Raw genomic sequence first — 18,131 nt, forward strand, 5'->3', positions numbered from 1 at the left:
TATACTGTATGTATAAATATCTATGTAGTCAGCCTAAGCATTTGCATAGGTGCCAGGGTGTCTGCATAGACATCTGAGGTCAAAGGAGAACCAGGATGTCCAGAGGTGCCGGACCATTTGGTTTAGCATGGAGGGGCATAGCAACAGGCCCAAAAGCCATCTTTGTTCTCTGAGACACTGTGGAGCCTGGCAGATGGCTATGATTGCGCTGGGGTGGGGGTGGGGGGAGGTGCAGCTTGGCACGCCCTTTCCTCTGACATAATCAGTCAGATGATCCCCTCTCTGGTTGGCTGGTGGGAAAAGTTCCCACGCTCTGAGTGGCAAGAAGTCCCTGTTCATGCTAAACATAGGACACAGAAGTCTATGATAGGGGCTGCCGCACTCAGATTCTCTCTCTGTCTACAGATTTACAGATAATCTTGGGACTGGTCCATTGAAGCACCGGTTGGGTTTCCCAGGGGCATTGAGGTGCCAGGGAGGCCTAGTCTAGTGGAGGACCAGTTCTGAGGAATAAGGTTACTTGTTCCAGACATACTCCAGTGACGTGGAGGGGACAGGGTAAACGTATTGCTGAAGCAGGCACCCTGCAACTAGGAAAGTCTATTTTTCAGCCCCCATACCCCAGTAACAGTGTACATTCTATCTGTATTTTGTATTTCATTGTGTGTACGCAAGTTTACCTGAATAACCCTCATTTTATTCCACCACCTTGTTTTGCCTAGTGAAAGATCCCGGTATAAATGTGATAAAAGTCCTTGTCTCCCGTGACAGGCTTTTTTTCTTGTGGCAGGGGAATGAATTATTGGGCCTTGGGCTATAATTGCCTGCGGGGAATTATAGTACAAAGTGAACTGTGGATTGCAAGCTCTCAAAACAAGTGGTGTCGTGCACACGCTATACAAAGCAGGGAAGCACACTGGTTCTTGTCACTTAGTTTAGTGCCACAGGGTGAAGATGGCTTACTCAGAGGACTGTTACTGGGATAGGACGTCTGTGGTTGACCGGTGTGCGGATTATGGGGTGCAGACACACAGAAGGTCCCAGAGGGACATGTGCGAGGATTTGGAGTGCCACGAAGCCAGCATGGCTGAATGTACTCCTGAGGTAGGGGTTGTGGCCACTACCGGTGGGACCGTGCACCCGGAGAGCGAGCCCCTCGAGAGATTCCCCGAGGGGGACCTCAACCCACCCGTGGTTGCCCCTGGAACCATTCTTTCCACTGTGGGTGAGATGTTAGCCCACTTTGTCAAGCTGCTTCCAACCACATTAGAGCAGAGAATACTGTTTGCCCAAATAGCACTGGATGTTGCAGTACACACTGCCCCTCCTCTCCCCGAGTGAGGGGTTCCTGATACCCCGGAGAGGGATGCAGCTACCCTGCTCCATGGAGCTGGTGTGCTCACTTGGGCAGTCAGAGAAGCAGGTCCCAAACTGCTTTATTGCCAGTGACTCGGGCACTCCCAAGAGCGGACACTCTCCTCCTGGAGAGAAAGCTGAGCACCAAGGTGGCAAAGGGAAAGATCAGCCAAGCTGATGCTGGGGATCCTAACTCCCTGATAGCCTCCGTGCAGGCTCATGGTCCCACCCATGTGCCATACCTCAGGGTCCCCAAGAAGGTGACCTGAGTTGCGCCCCCCAGGGTATCCACTGTGGTGCTGTGTCACGGGAGACCAGGTATTTACACCTTTTTACCGGGATCATTCACAGAGCAAAACAAGAGAGTAAAACAAATTGTCATTTATTCCATTGAAACAGACGTACACACAGTGGATTACCAAATACAGAAGAAAACACACTTACTGGGGGGTCTGCGCTACAAAACTAGACATTCCTACAAACGAGACAACGAGTATTCTAAAGCTTGCCTTAAACTAGCCCGGTTACATGCTGTGTGTAATCTGGCTAGTTTAAAGCAAGTCTAAGGCATTTCTGCATTGACTAATGACCCATCGGATTAACACAGCAGGGGCTGTTAATCTGATGGGCCATTAGTCAATGCAGAAATGCCTTAAACTTGCCTTAAACTAGACCCAGCATGTACCCAGCTTGTACCTGGGTCCTTTTGGCGATTGCCACTGGTTTGTGTTAGAATAACCGTCGGCACTACAGTAGGTAAAACAGAACAGAAAACAAAGTCTTTAAGTTGACCGGGACTTGGCCCAAAATGTCCCTCACATCGGCATGAAGTTCCTGACGCCACGGCTCTCTTAAATCCAGAGGTTACGAAATCCCTTGACCGGGAATTAGTACCAAATGTCCTGGAACTGTTTTCGGCTTGCAATCCCAGCTGCGACCACTACGTTCTATTCTGTCTAAGTCTTTTGGTTATGAGGGATAGAATGAGAATTTGTACTTTTATTCCCAGTAGCCATGTCCCCCACACACTGCAAACCTGACTTAGACGTTTCAAATCATCACATAGCTGGAGCACCCCGAGAACCCCTATACCAGTATCTGAGTGATCAGGGCATTAACTGAGCATCCCCTCTTATACCTGGGACCGCTTTACCATTCTGGGGATACCTTGCACCCCTATGCCCCATTTACCTTTCTGGTCTGTGCTGAAGCAGGGAATCCTAGCGGTGAGTCGCGCAAGCGTTTTCAAGGTAGGATTTTGACCGGAGCATTGTGCCTATATTTATCTGGGATTGTGAACTTATTACTGGGTATATTTTTGGGGTATCCAGCAACTCTGGACCCCGACTAACTAGACACAATCTGATAAGGCCTTTGAAAGAATTTGCCCTGACAATTGCAAAAGGGTTGGAGGCCTTTGTGACTGGATACACACACACAGCACTGCACCCTGCAGACTTCCCGGGAAGCTTTGGAACCACGCCCTGGCACTGTTGATCTCGATCTGGTTGAACTTACAGGCCCGGGAAATGAATGAAACGATACACATGCAGTGTTTCAAATCCTTCGTCTCAGTTTATTAAGCATAAGGTAAAGATATTTATACAGAACAAAGAAAACATTGGTTAGAGGCGTGATTTAGGGGCAAGACATCTAAGTGAGGTGATATTGAGGCGTACAGTAAATCTCCCAGGACAGGCACTGTAACTTTCTCACTGCCTACGTTTTCTACAACCTTGGTTTCCATGGCAGCTATGTGGGGTGATTCGGCTTCCCAGGGAACTAACCTCCTACTACTGATTAAAAAAGTAAAAAGCTGACAACATGAGAAAATATATTTCAGCTAGCAATTCCAGACAAAATGGAGGGTATAACACAAATGCAGATTCTGTCTGTCTCTACTGTCCCTAAAAGCCTTCTCTGCAAAACCCACCCTGAAACTCATAGCCTAACCTGGACAGATAAAACACAGAAAATACTATATTGACGCATAATTTTACACAATGCATTTACAAACACTGGGCTTAAGAGCTGACACTCCCAATACATGGATCAGGGGTATCCAAGTGGGTTTGACCTTTATTGTGAGGTAAATGAAAAAATTGGTTGAACAGCAGGATCCAAAACACCGATCAACTCACCAAGATATAGCACCGATCAACTCACCAGATATAGAGAAAATAAAAAAAGTTTAATTGTTACATAATTAAAAAAACAAAAAAAATGAAGACAGTACAGGACAATTCTCCAAGCGTTTCAGGCTGTGCAGCCCTTTCTCAAGGAGTATAATAGGGGCAGGATGACACAAAGTTTATATAGCCCTTCCTTAACATACCTGAAGCATATACAGGTGATTAAAACGTGTAGTGTTAACCATTAAGTGTGTGCAAGTCTCTATGTTAATGAAAAGCTAGATGGTTAATTGAAAGTATACAACTGTTACATGTGCACTTGAGTGTATAATATATAGGACACATGGTGCATAGTATATTGGATGAAAGATCCATAATAGATGATAATTCTAAATAGTGTATAAACCAACTATCAGAAATTTACATATTGCAGATAGTCTAAATAAATATGATAAATTGGATATTGAATAATACTATCATAGACAATGAATGCTTGTCAAACATAAAAGACTTGTGACACCTCGTCATAAATGCTTTCATATGTTTAAGGATGGATCTAATATAACCTAAGTCAAATAGCATATATAGCCAAAAAGAAATGAATTGTGCAAGATACAGGGAATCATCAATATAATAGTTAAATCAACAAATTATGAACTAATGGTAATTTAGTGATGCAATCTACTACCCATTATATATCTGTGAAAACAACACTAATGTCGTACCCATAAGGATTCCACTTGTGAATCGATAAAGATAATAATGTTGGAGAACGATTACTAGTAATCTTTTCACAGAGAGAGAGAATTTTCGGCAAGGCTAATAAAAGCTATGCTATCTTTGTCACAACGGGAAAACACATGGATAAAATAACTCTATCACTGATTATTTAATATCCGTCATTTGAGTGTTAGCAGTATATGAATATTGGGTAATAGTGCATCAATTCAATGATGAAAATATTGCAAACTCATTATCTTAATTAACCAGATAGAGACAACAGATGGTTTTCTTTGATGATATGTGAACAGAACCTGTGAGACCAATCAAAGCAAATATATATTGTGAGAGGATAGAACACCGTATATTTAGAGAAAATATTGAAAGAAAATATTTCAAATACCATTGGGTATTGAGCCCATTAGGGATCAAGGTGTTTAAAGAAAATATCCAATGGGCTTCTCTCCTACATAGAGCGTTTGTCCTATCACCTCCACGGCAGTGGATAAGAACATGTTCAATGGCAATACATTTGAAGTTAACAAGAGAACCGTTCTGACAAACATCAAAATGTTTAGACACTGGATGCACGGTCTCGTTTTAAAATAGTCTCATGTGCTCCATTATCCGTATCTTAAACATACATGTGGTAAGACCGATGTATCTCTTGTTACAGCCTGTCACGGGAGACTCCTGTGGCAGGTAGGATCTCAGTGGTCGGAACAGCACGAGCGTAGTAGGGGTCACAAGCAGGGGTCCGAGGCAGGCGGCAGGTAGCGAAGTCAGGTACAAGCAGAGGTCTGAGGCAGGCGGCAGGTAGCGAAGTCAGGAAACAAGCAGAGGTCCGAGGCAGGCGGCAGGTAGCGAAGTCAGGTAACAAGCAGAGGTCGGCAACGAGGAGACTGGAACAGGACAGGGGAGCAAGGACAGGTCTGGGGGCAGGGACTGAGAACAGGAACAAACAGGGACAAGCCAGATTACCAGCAAGGGCTTTTATTGTGAACAGACTTCTATAATACAGGTACAGAAACAGATCAGGAATCAGAGGCATGTGGATTAGGAGTCTGACTTCAAGCAAAGGCAATTGAACCAACCAGGAAGCAGAAGCTATAAAGGACAGAGACAGGAGCAACAAGAAGACAGACAGGCAGACAGAGGAACCCAGAGGAAACAGAAGACAGCAGCACACCCAGTGGACAAAGAAGAACTATGGCTAAGCAGGAGGTCTAGGCGATCCTGACATTACTCCCCCCTCTCAAGAGCGTTCTCCGGACAATCCTCCAGGCTCTTCCCGGAGGCCTTGGTGAAAAGAGGACTCAAGGTGACCCACCTCTGGTGGTTTGTCAGCGGGCAGAGGGTACTCCACAGGTACATTGGGTGCTGCAAGGAACCTCCGAATGGGTGCGTTCAACCCAAATGCAGGGGCAGAGACATCAGAAACGTGGGCATCAAAGACGGGTTCAGCCTTTCCACATGAGTCAGTGGGGACACAGAGTTCACTCTTCGTGGTCTCTTTTTGTGACCAATATATCTCTTTTAGTTTTGGAATCTGGAACTTCCCAATGGATACTTTCAACTCCATTGCAGAGGCATGGACATCAGGAATGTGGGCATCAAGGACGGGTGCAGACTTTTCACATGGGTAAGTGGGAACATAGAATTCACGCTCCATGGTCTCTTTTTGTGACTCCCGTTTCGTGGTATCACCTAAATTCTCATTAAGACCAGCTATTTGAGTTTTCAGCTCTTGAAGCTGTCCTTCTGCACTTCTTTTCCCACTCAATGCAGTTGTCAGTTCGGCTTCTTTGGAGTTGAGTCGCGACTCCATATCTCCCAGCTGACTCAGAGTAAAGCTTAAATATGTTTCCTCTTCTTCATTTCTGATCTGCAGCTGCCGGTACTCCTCCCGGGCATTGTCCAGCTCCAGCTGCAGCCGGACCTTATCACGGGCTGTGTGGTCCAATAATTTGCAGGCATCGGCCATTTTTACCTCATAGCGCGGTTTTTTCAGACCAGCCACTTGACAGACGGACACCTTCTCTCTCTCCTCCTTTTTGGCAAGCTGTGTCTTGAGCTCAGCGATCTGCGCCTGCAGCGCTGTTAGTTGCTGAGATGTGTGTTCAGCTGCTAGCTTTAGCTCTTCCTCCAGCGAGGCTCTGGTTATGCTCAGTGTGGCCTTTAGCTCCTCATGCTGTTCTTTGGGGACACACTGGGTACTCAAATAATCTTGCAGCATCTTTATTTTGTAGGCAGTCTGGAAACTTTCTTCCTGCAGTACTCACTGCTTTTCTTCAGCATTCACCCATTTCTCCTTGGTGTACTGCAGATGTGTACGCAGTTCTCGCAGCTGACTCTGCAGCATATTTTCTGCTTGTGTGTGCCGCTCCAGGGAGACACGTTCTTCTTGCAGCACTCTCTCTGCATTCTGCAGTGCTGTCTGCAATTCTAACTTTTCCTGGGCCAACTGTTTCTTCACCTCTCCTAATTTATGGAGTTTCTTATCTCTTTCACTGACTTGGACATAGAGATTCTTGCACTCCTGGGTTACCATTTCAAAACTGCTATTTAACCCTTCGAAGATCTCTCTCAATGAACATAGTTCTGTGTTGAAGTGGCAATTCCTCTCCTCAGAGGCTTCCAGTTTTGCGCCAACTTGAGCCATGAAACTCTGGTACTGGGCATTATCAGCATAGGCCTTCTCCAGCTTACTTGACAGGATCACCCTGTCCCTCTCCAACTGCTCTTTTTCTTTCTCCTGGAGAACACACTTAGCAATTGCTGAAGATAGACAGCTTTGTAGTGCAGCCTTGGCTTCTTGCTCCTTATCTTAACGTCCATAAAGACAATCAATTGTTTTCTGTGCAGCTTGAAGCGTCTGAGTTAGGGCATCTTTCTTTTCTTCCACTATTCTTGGGATACGTCTGTGAGTTGCTTTAAGCTGCAGTATATCTCTTTCATCAAATGCAGACTCTGGGGTTAAATTTTCATTCTTAATTTCTTCTGCAACTTCCACAGTAATGCCTCCCTTCTTTTTCTTCTTCTTCCTTGCTTTGAGAAGTTCTGAAGAATCAGTGGTACTGTGTTCACATTTACTGCTCAAGACTGTTTGAGTAGGAGCCATAATTTCAGACATGGGGAAACCACACTTCCCAAGAAACCAGTAAAGAGGAAATGTGTTTTTAAAACAGAAGCATTAGAATGAACAACAGGAATATTAGACACAGAGAGACACAAGATGGGAGAGCTGACCTTTTGAGACTTTAGCATCAGTCACGGAGATTTATAAACGCAAGGAAAAAATATAGACAGAGAAACCCTGCAGTTTAAATCTGAAACTTTAGAAATCAGGCATAGAAATATCATAGACAGCAGGAAACTACTACAGAGAAAACTTGCAGTTAGATCTGAAACTTTTGACATCAGACATAGGAATATCAGAAAGAACCTTGCAGTTAAATCTGAAACTTTTGACATCAGACATAGGAATATCAGACAGAACCTTGCAGTTAAATCTGAAACTTTAGATATCAGGCGTAGGGATATCATACAGAGAAACATGCAGTTAAATCTGAAACCGTAGATATCAGGCATAGAAATATCATAGACAGTAGGAAACTAATAGAGAGAAAACTTGCAGTTAGATCTGAAACTTTTGACATCTCCATTGACATTTCCCTATCCAGGATTACAACATCCCCCCCTTTATCTGAGGGGTTGATGACAATGGATGTATCTGTCTGTAAATCCTTAAGGGCAATGCGTTCTAAACTGGTCAGATTACTTGGATCAGTATAGTGGGATAATTTCTTTATATCTGCTGTGACTAGTTTGGAAAAGACATCCACATTCGTGCTCGTCTCCACAGGTGGAGTAAACTTGGACTGATTTCTCAGTTCAGTAAATGGTCCCTTACCTGGTTCTCTTTCATTTTCTTCAAGGAGGCTATTCAAGGCCCTCAAACAAGAGAAGTCTGCTACATCAAAGTTTTCTAGTGGTGTATTCCGATACTGATTTCTAGCCAAAAACTTATGCAGTAACAGTTTACGTGTAAATAAATGTACATCTTTAATACACTCAAAAGTATCGAGATGATTAGTGGGCGAGAAGGAGAGAACCTTAGATAGAATGCTAGTGTGTGCCGGGCTTAAGTTTTTGTTGGAGAGGTTGACTACTTGCGTTGTCTTCTCTGGGATCTCCTGGATTGGTCTCTCCATGGTCTCTGGTATCCCCATACCTCCCTGTCTCTCAGATAGACCTCCCTTTCCCCGCCTGGTTTTCCTCTTACGTGTTGATCGGTTGGTAAGATGGTCTCTTCTAAAAAACAGTCAGGATTATCGGGAATATGGGGCCCACCTCTCCCAGTCCGGCTAGTGGAAGGACCTTGCTCACTATCACAAGCTGATGTCTCCCATTCTGCCTCACATTCATATGTTTGGCCTTTTGGTGTTTTAGTCTTCAAGTTTTTATATTTGAAGATATTTCCCTCCTTGAAATAAGTAAAATCTCTGATAAACATATTTTGTGTCCTATTTTTGATTTCTGATGTCAATTTATCAATGTTGGTTTTCAGACGTTTTTCTAGGTTTTCAAATTCTGAGTCATCGCTCCATTTATGTGTTTCTGTAAGAAGTGTATCAATCTCTTCATTTACGTTGAGTAATCTCTTACTGTCATGCTCTATTAAGAGTTGCATGAGGTCAGTGGAACATTTAATAAGTATATTTTCCCAAGCCTTAATAAATGTCTCCTCAAGATTGTTATGTGAGGGGGGTAAGTATACTCTTAGGCCTCTAGGGACCAACTCTGACAGTACGTATTTTTCCAGGCTTGTTACTTCCCACCACAGTCTCTTCTGTAGTTTATATGATTTGTTCAATTTCGAGAAATAGCCTTTAATATCGTCTGTGGTGGTCTCTGGGGTTAGTCTTTATTCCAAAGAAAACACACTGGACGCCTCATTATTCCAGTCACTAAAGTCTGGTCTGGATGATAGAAAACCACTCATGACAATGAGATACACTGATTTAAATAGTGTAAGGTAACTGGGGGTGTAAATCTGTTAATTCGGTATAATCCCACAGGGAGCTGATAGGCAGAAAGAAGAACAAACTTCTACCAATAAACTATGAGACACACAATGCTTATCGCTCTCCTAATTATTCTAATTAAAATATTCTTATCTCATGGTGCATAGGGTAGAGTTAGCATGGACACAAAAATCCAAGTGGGGTAGAGACCCTCAATTGGACAAGAAACCCAAAATTACACTCTATGAGGATAAAACACTTAATGGGACTAAACAATATATCCCAGGCTGATAGCCAAAGTGCTACACGACGCAAAACAAAAAAGAATTTATTAAATACACGAGGGAGCAATATCAGGGAGTGTGGGGTATGAATAAGGGTGTGTTTAAAAATACGGGAAATGGTGGCCAGAATAGAGAGTGTTCTCTCTCACTCATCAGGTATAATTCACATATAGGGAAAGCCAATGCTAAAGCTTATAGGGTATGTCCCTTCAGAGAGTACCTGGTGGTGGGCAATGAGGTATAGCCAGCCAAAGTCCTGACAAGGTATACGATAGAAATTATACCAACAGCAGGAGATACTAAATACAAAATAATGCTTAAGGTGTAAAGGAATGTATCCCTGGTTCATTCGAATCACTTTAAAAAATGTAACATATGCAGAATAATGTAACATGCGTCAAATGTGTAAGTGTATCATAACACTGAAGTGGAGCAGAGGATTGGTGTTTCAGCATATAAATACATGTATAACCATCATCCCCTGAATAGAGTTGTCTCCCATTCATCAAGCTGCATACATAGTAATTCAAACGGTGCATATATAGGTCAAATCGGACGATGGCATACGGCAAGGAACGGGGGGCTGAGTTACTGGTAGTTTCCTGATTCTCCCCGGCGTGCAGGCACTATTTGTGGGTACGCAGGGTGAATTACATTGGGGCTGCCCAGAATCGCCAAGACTCCTGGTTTTCGAGCCCAGGTATCCCAAACCATTTTCCCCACACATATATAAGGTTCCCCAAGTTTATACTTTATTAAACTATGGTTTATAGTGTGTTATACTGTATGTATAAATATCTATGCAGTCAGCCTGAGCATTTGCATAGGTGCCAGGGTGGCTGCATAGACATCTGAGCTAAAGGAGAACCAGGATGTCCAGAGGTGTCGGGCCATTTGGTTTAGCATGGAGGGGCAGAGGAACAGGCCCAAAAGCCATCTTTGTTTTCTGAGACACTGGAGCCTGCCCAGCAGGTGGCCATGATTGCGCAGGGGGGGGGGGGGGGGGCCTGTGCAGCTAGAGTTTCCCAGGGGCATTGAGGTGCCAGGGAGGCCTAGTCTAGCTGAGGACCAGTTCTGAGGAATAAGGTTACTTGTTCCAGACATACTCCAGTGACGTGGAGGGGACATGGTATGCGTTTTGCTGAAGCACACGCCCTGCAACTAGGAAAGTCTACTTTTCAGCCCCCATACCACAGTAACAGTGTATATTACGTCTGTATTTTGTATTTCATTTTGTGTACGCAAGTTTCCCTGAATAACCCTCATTTTATTCAACCACCTTGTTTTTCCTAGTGAAAGATCCCAATATAAATGTGTTATAAGTCCTTGTCTCCCGTGACAGGCTTTTTTTTCGGATTGCAAGCTCTTAAAACAAGTGGTGTCGTGCACACGCTATACAAAAAAAGAGACAGAACATGAAACACAGACAGAGCTCCGTGCATATCCAATGACACCCATACACTGTACAGTGCCTAAATATATATATATATATATGTATATATATATATATATATATATATATCTTTTGAATAAAATGGTCTTTTAGTTTAACTCTTTGGCCAAAGTGTTGTTAGCCCTTGAGCCCGTACACGGCAGACCACATCTCAAGAGTCCTAACACTAATATAAATTCTTAATAACCTGTACATTACCAGGAAGAACGATTTATAATAAATCTGTCAAATTAGTTGCATAGTTCTAAGTCTGATTGAAGCTCTTGTTAACCTGTACATTACCAGGAAAAGCACTCTGTATTAGATTTGTCACAACCAAACTGCAAGCAAGCAAGTTCCCCTGAGAGTGGGAGATGCAGTGGAGTGAGCTTTTAACCATTTAAAGGTGGGAGTGGGTGAGCTTCAAACTAGGCAGGAGGAGCCACCCTCCAATCAGCTATGATCAGCTGAACAAGAATCGTAAAACATACAGGACACCTACAAGCTCATATTGAACCCCCAATTTAACCACAACATATATATAAGCATATAAGTGTCACAGAGGAGTGTAGCTTTTACAATTCTTGTTCAGCTGATATTAGCTGATTGGAGGGTGGCTCCTCCTGCCTAGTTTGAAGCTCACCCCCTCCCACCTTTAAATGTTTAAAAGCTCACTCCACTGCATCTCCCACTCTCAGGGGAACTTGCTTGCAGTTTGATTGTGACAAATCTAATACAGAGTGCTTTTCCTGGTAATGTACAGGTTAATAAGAGCTTCAATGAGACATTGAACTATGCAACTAGTTTGACAGATTTATTATAAATCATTCTTCCTGATAATGTACAGGTTATTAAGAATTTTGAGTGGCTCGAAGCCAGCATGGCGGAATGTACTCCTGAGGTAGTGGTTGTGGCCACTTCCAATGGGACCGTTCACCTGGAGAGCAAGCCCCTCGAGAGATTCTCAGAGGGGAACCTCAACCCACCCATGGTTGCCCTTGGGACTGTTCTTACCATGGTGGGTGAGATGATAGCCCACTTTATCAAGCTGCTTCCAACCACAACGTTAGAGCAGAGAATAATGTTTGCTCAAATAGCACTGGATGTTGCGGTACACACTGCCCCTCCTCTCCCTGAGTGAGGGGTTCCTGATACCCCGGAGTGAGGTGCAGGTACCCAGCTCCATGGAGCTGGTGACAGACTGTGTGCCCACATGGGCACATTCAGAAGCAGATCCCAAACCCCGCTGGAGTGCCGGTGACTCAGGCACTCCCAAGAGCTGACACTCTCCTCCTGGAGAGAAAGCTGAGCATCAAGGTGGCAGAGGGAAAGATCAGCCAAGCTGATGCTGGGGATCCTACTGCTGTGGCTCATTTTATTCTAACACATCGCCGTTTTTTCCCTGGCTTTTTCCTGGAATGCGACGCACTTCACCGGGAGCATGCCGCATTCATTTTACGTTCTCAGCTACGGGTCATGCGCGGGTCATGCACGGTTGACGCACGGTTGATGCGTTTATTGAGAATGGTTCGGATTTAATAGGTTGCAATTCTTCGCGTGTCCGCCAGATGGCAGATATTCATGAATTGTAATGCGCATGCGCTTCAGTAATGTGTCGACTTGCAGGTGTTTCGTGTAAAAAAGATACCACAGTGTTCTATTGTAAATTGGCCTTGAGACTGAAGGAAGAGGTTGCAAAAATATATCAATTTAGGCTTTTCATATTAAAGAAAGACAAAGACCAGTTTCGCTTACAGTATTCTCCAGAGAGCCGTCGCCATGAGTGTTCAAGTGCAGCCCGTTTTCCAAAAACCCGACAGAAGTTACGCGTATTTGATATGGGCCGCGATTAATGCAACAGATGATAAGATGGCAACAGTTGTTCAAATTTATCAGTATTTTATCGAAAACTATGACTTTTACAAATTTTCGCCAGCTCCTCATACGTGGAAGCGTGCAATAAGGAAAAGGTTATGTAGTGATCCCTGTTTTTATCGTATCGAACCACAATTTGTTGGAGGGTATTGGTGTGTATCACCGGCTTTTTCCTGTATCTATGATCGTGCAGACGGCAAAAGGTCGTGTTAAAACCAACTAAGAAACGACAGTCACTGCCAAGCAATGCCCCAGCACCAGCACCGGCTTCCAATAACGGTCCCACCGTCCGTGACAACCCTTGCTGTCTATCCAGAAAGCCTGAGCCGGATTTCGCGTGCAGTTTCGATCAAGTTTGCATGTACCTAAGCGATTTCCAGCCTCATCAGCTGACTACAGGTGGACTAGTCCCGCTGCAAACTATCGACGTGGATGATCACGAACACTGGACTGGCAGTGGCCCAGCGCCGGCGCCAGCTGAATGGGAAATTCTATGGTGAGTATTGTTGCCGTATTATTTTATGTGTTTTTTTTATTTTGACAATACAGTATCACTATCGGTGCAATTCAAAAGTCAAGCGATTCTCCTGTAAGCAATATTATTGGCTGAGCGGTTTTTCCAGTACTGTGCTGCAGATACTGAACAATTGGTGGAACGCTAGGCGCATTCGCATTGGTAACCTTCATGAAACGTATATGCGTGTCATTACACAGTAGGCGCATGCGCATGTGAACAGGAGACGCCCCCCGAGAAAATTATTGGTGGGACGGGCTGGGAACTTCTTTAGGGGGCTGACCATTACAGTAAAACTTTTCTTTTTGTTTTTCCTCAGAAAAGAAAACGGCTAATGGAGGGATTTCGATGGATAATATCGCTTTGTGTAACAATGCCTGCATATTGCTGAATCGGATTTAAAAACCCACGTACCGGAGTCTACAGTTTAGTGGCCGTTGTTATTGATTAGGATAGAATACTGTACCTGAAACAGTATGCTGATGTTTTCCGGCCGTACAGTATACAATACTTTTTTATATACAGTATACTGTGTAATAAACCCGAAAAAATAAAAACTATGCATTTATTCTACATGTATTACAGTACTGTACTTACAGTATGTGTCTTCTATACAGTGCCAGTACATATAGTACAGTACAGTATGTGTCTTCTATTTTTTTTAATACTCTTGTACTGTGCATGCCTACAGTATACAGTACAGTATGCCTGGACAGTAGTGTAAATTCTAGAAACACTGTATTTTGTTACGGTATCAAAGGAGCCAATGGAACAATGTAAAACAAATCAACATGTTCTTTTATTGGTGGAGTAAGTACAAAAACATTTATTTACAAATACTGTACAATGTAGAAACATTTTAAGTGCACGGCAATTCAAAACATCAACAGGTGTATGGTTTACTGCTAGTGAAAACATTTATGTATAGAAAGTAAAAACATTTTCAGTCAGTCAGTCAGTATGGTTTACAGTCACATGTTATAAAAACAAATTCTTTATTCACAAAATATACAAAACGCAACATCTCCTTTATTAAAGAACAGCGAGTCAAAACATATACAGTGGGATGGTGTGCAAAACAGTCAGTCAAGTCTGCACCAGTACAGTCCTCGAGGGCAGCAAACAGGCCCGATTTTCAGGGTAACCTTTGAAAACCGGGCCTGTTTGCGGCCCTCAGGGACTGGAATTGTGCATGTCCTGTGTGTGTGTACAGCAAGTTAAAACATTTCTGTATAAATACAAGTTAAAACTTACAAACATTTTTTTATTAATACCAGTTACAGTAAAACACACAACATCTCCTTTATTTAAATACAGTGCAGCAGGTCAAATCATGTACAGCACAACAGTATGGTCTTACCTGTGATTAAAAAAATCTTTATTCATAAAATACAGTTTACAAAACGCAACATCTCCTTTATTAAAGAAACATACAGTATACAGTACAGTGGGATGGTGTGTAAAACAGTCAGTCAGGCCTGCACCACTACAGTCCTTGAGGGCAGCAAACAGGCCCGGTTTTCAGGACAACCTTGAAAACCGGGTCTGTTTGCGGCCCTCGGGGACTGGAATTGTGCAGGTCCTGTGTGTGTGGACAGCAAGTTAAAACATTCTGTATAAATACAAGTTAAAAAACACACAACAACATCTCCTTTATTTAAGTATAGCAGGTCAAAACATGCAGAGAAATCACCCTTATCAGAGAAGAGGGGGGGGGGGTGGATCAGCAGGCACCAAAAAGCCCATGTCTGGGTGAAACGCGTTAGAGGTGCAGGGGATTGCTCCCCTCCTCTTGGTTTTTAAATCTATGACATAAATAAAGTATTTTTCTAGCCCAGTCCAGCCGTCTGCATCTTTTTCCTGCACAGTGGTGCCTGCTGATCCACCCCCCCCCCCCCTTCTCTGGTAAGGGTGATTTCTCTGCCTGCATCTATCTACAGCAAGGAGCACACTGATCCGGTAGCAGCCATGGACTTATGTGAGTACATTATGTTCTTTAATTGTGGAAGCTGCCCCAGGTTCATTTGATCAATAGTTGCTAGTTCATTTAGGGGTCTGGGAGGGTCTTAGGACCTCTCCCTGACATCCCTTATTTTTCTAGCCAGATCTTGTTCCAACTAGGGGTTATGCCAACAGCTCCACATAAAACCTCATCAATACCATAGATCCGGATGCAGTACTTATTTCCTCATGTGGGTTATATGCTTTGCAGCACTAGCAATTGAGGGTCACCTCAATATCAATTTGTTACAGGTCAAAACATGTACAGTACATTTCAGCACAACAGTATGGTCTTACAGTACCCGTGATTAAACCAGAAAGTCCACCAGATTGTCCGTCCATGGCCGATGCCTTGCATGGCGCAAAACGCCATTAATGCAGTCTCGAACGCCTTTCATTACAGGATCTGTAATTGTATAAAAGCGCCGCAATTCCTCCAGAATGGTCTTTCTTAAATTGGCAGGAAGCGCCTTTTTTACGCGATTTCCTTCGTAGTTCACTCTGAAGGCCCAGTCGCAGTACAAAGAGTAGGGCACATGGTGCTTAAAAAGTAACAAGGCATATTTGTGGGGTGCACCAGCAATCATCACCCTATACTTCTCCCTGAGCGCCGGTGGCAGATCGCACAGGGTGATGTCGGGTACCGTATTGATGCGAGCGAATGTAGGTCTTCTGGGAGCGGGTGTGCTTGATGCGACGGGCGAGGGTAGGTTGTCTGGGAGGAAGCTTTCCTCCGGTCTTGGTCGCCGTGTTGTCTCTTGGCGTGGTCTTGACGGGGTTGTCATGTCGTCCTCAACGGCATACATGTACACTACATCTTCTGGTGGAGGGGGTGTGCTTGGTGATGGAAGGGGGTCGATGCTCCCATTCATCACATCCATGTCACCCTCCTGCTCTGGCGTCGGGGAAACAGTGGCATGAACACCGAGCAAATGATGTATACCCGCTATGTCAGCCTCTATCTTCTCCATCCGTCGATCCATCCGTTGATCCATATGTTGCATCCGTTGATCCATATCTAGCATCCGTTGATCCATATGTAGCATCCGTTGCTCCACATTTAGCATGGTCTCCAGAAGCAGATCTATCTTTGCCAGCACAATAGAGTTCCCGGGGATATCCACACATCCCATTGAGCATCCGGTCTAACGAGCTGCTTCTTGTGCATGGCGTGTGGACATCTGGGTGGATGGGTGCAACGGAGGATGAGATGGGGGTTCTATGGAGAGAAGCGGCAGCGTCGTCGAAGAAGGGTGGAGGTGACCTGTGGATATCCGGTAGAGGAGAAGCGGCAGCGTCGTCGAAGAGGGATGGAGAGAGTGACCTTTGGATTTCCGGGCGAGAAGCAGAGTCGTCTAAGAGCAAAGGAGAAAGTGACCCAGGGATTTCAGAGGCACCAGAGGCAGCGTCGTCGGATAGAACTGGAGAAGATGGCCTGTGGGTTTCCGGGACAGCGGCGGCAGCGTTGAGGACGAGGGGTGGAGAAGACGGGCTGAAGATTTCCAGGACAGCGGCGGCAGAGTCATCGAAGCGTATTGTAGGAGGTGGTCTGCGGGTTCGATGGGTTGGCTGCCAATCGTTTTGCGTCGAGAGTACATCACCATATTTCTTCTTGCCATAATAAGGCTGACGTCTATGAAAACCCTTAGCCTTTGGGGTCAGCAGAAGGTTTTCTTTATTGGCCTCGCTTTTGCCTTGGCGTGGAAACGGCAACCGCCTTTCGCTTTTTCTGCATGACAGGCACGGCAGAGGCGAGTGGGTTCCTGCGTCCATAGAATCGGGGTTGATCCATGGAAGCAGATGGCATAATGCAGTATCTGGACAAGGGCAAGTTCAGATAAAGATCCTCGTGTGGTGGGCTATGCAAAGTGTGTAACCTTTTATGCATGGCGGCGAGGTACAGGTGTTGAAAGTGGGCCTACTCTAATGTGGGTCATTACCGTATAAATTCACCATCCATTTTGTGGATTCACTGCACATTGAATACACATCGACTAAACATCGAATATACATTCTTGTGTTTGTATTTCTTTCTACTCGCAGCAATGCCTGTTAAAAAGGATCTCAGCATGCGAATTAAGGAGATGTACACGAGCCGACACCGAATTGCTGCTATCCAACGCTGGTTAGCTACTTCTGGCCTCGTTGTGCCAGCAACCCCCATGAGCTATCATGCACACGGAAAAAACAGAGAACGCAAAAGGGCACCAAGGGTTACTAACGCGTAAGTATATTTATACAACTTCAAAAAAAATTATATCAAAAAATGTACTGTTGATCTACAGTACTGTATCTAATATCTTTGTTATTTCTCTAGATTTATATTACAACAGTATATATTTTTTATATTTATATTACAACAGTATATATATTTTGTATATTTATATTACAACAGTATATATATTTTTTATATTTATATTTATATTACAACAGTATATATATTTTGTATATTTATATTTATATTACAACAGTATATATATTTTTTATATTTATATTTATATTACAACAGTATATATATTTTTTATATTTATATTTATATTACAACAGTATATATATTTTGTATATTTATATTTATATTACAACAGTATATATATTTTTTATATTTATATTACAACAGTATATATATTTTTTATATTTATATTTATATTACAACAGTATATATATTTTGTATATTGCTGCATAGGATAAAATAAGTGAGGAGAATGATGAGAAGAGTGCATTAAGGGTCAAATACACTCTGCAGGAAAATCACAATCTCACTGTATCTGAGACCAGCATAAAGAAGATGAG

The sequence above is a fragment of the Ascaphus truei genome, chromosome 20, assembly GCF_040206685.1.
Source record: "Ascaphus truei isolate aAscTru1 chromosome 20, aAscTru1.hap1, whole genome shotgun sequence".
NCBI classification, from domain to species: Eukaryota; Metazoa; Chordata; class Amphibia; order Anura; family Ascaphidae; genus Ascaphus; species Ascaphus truei.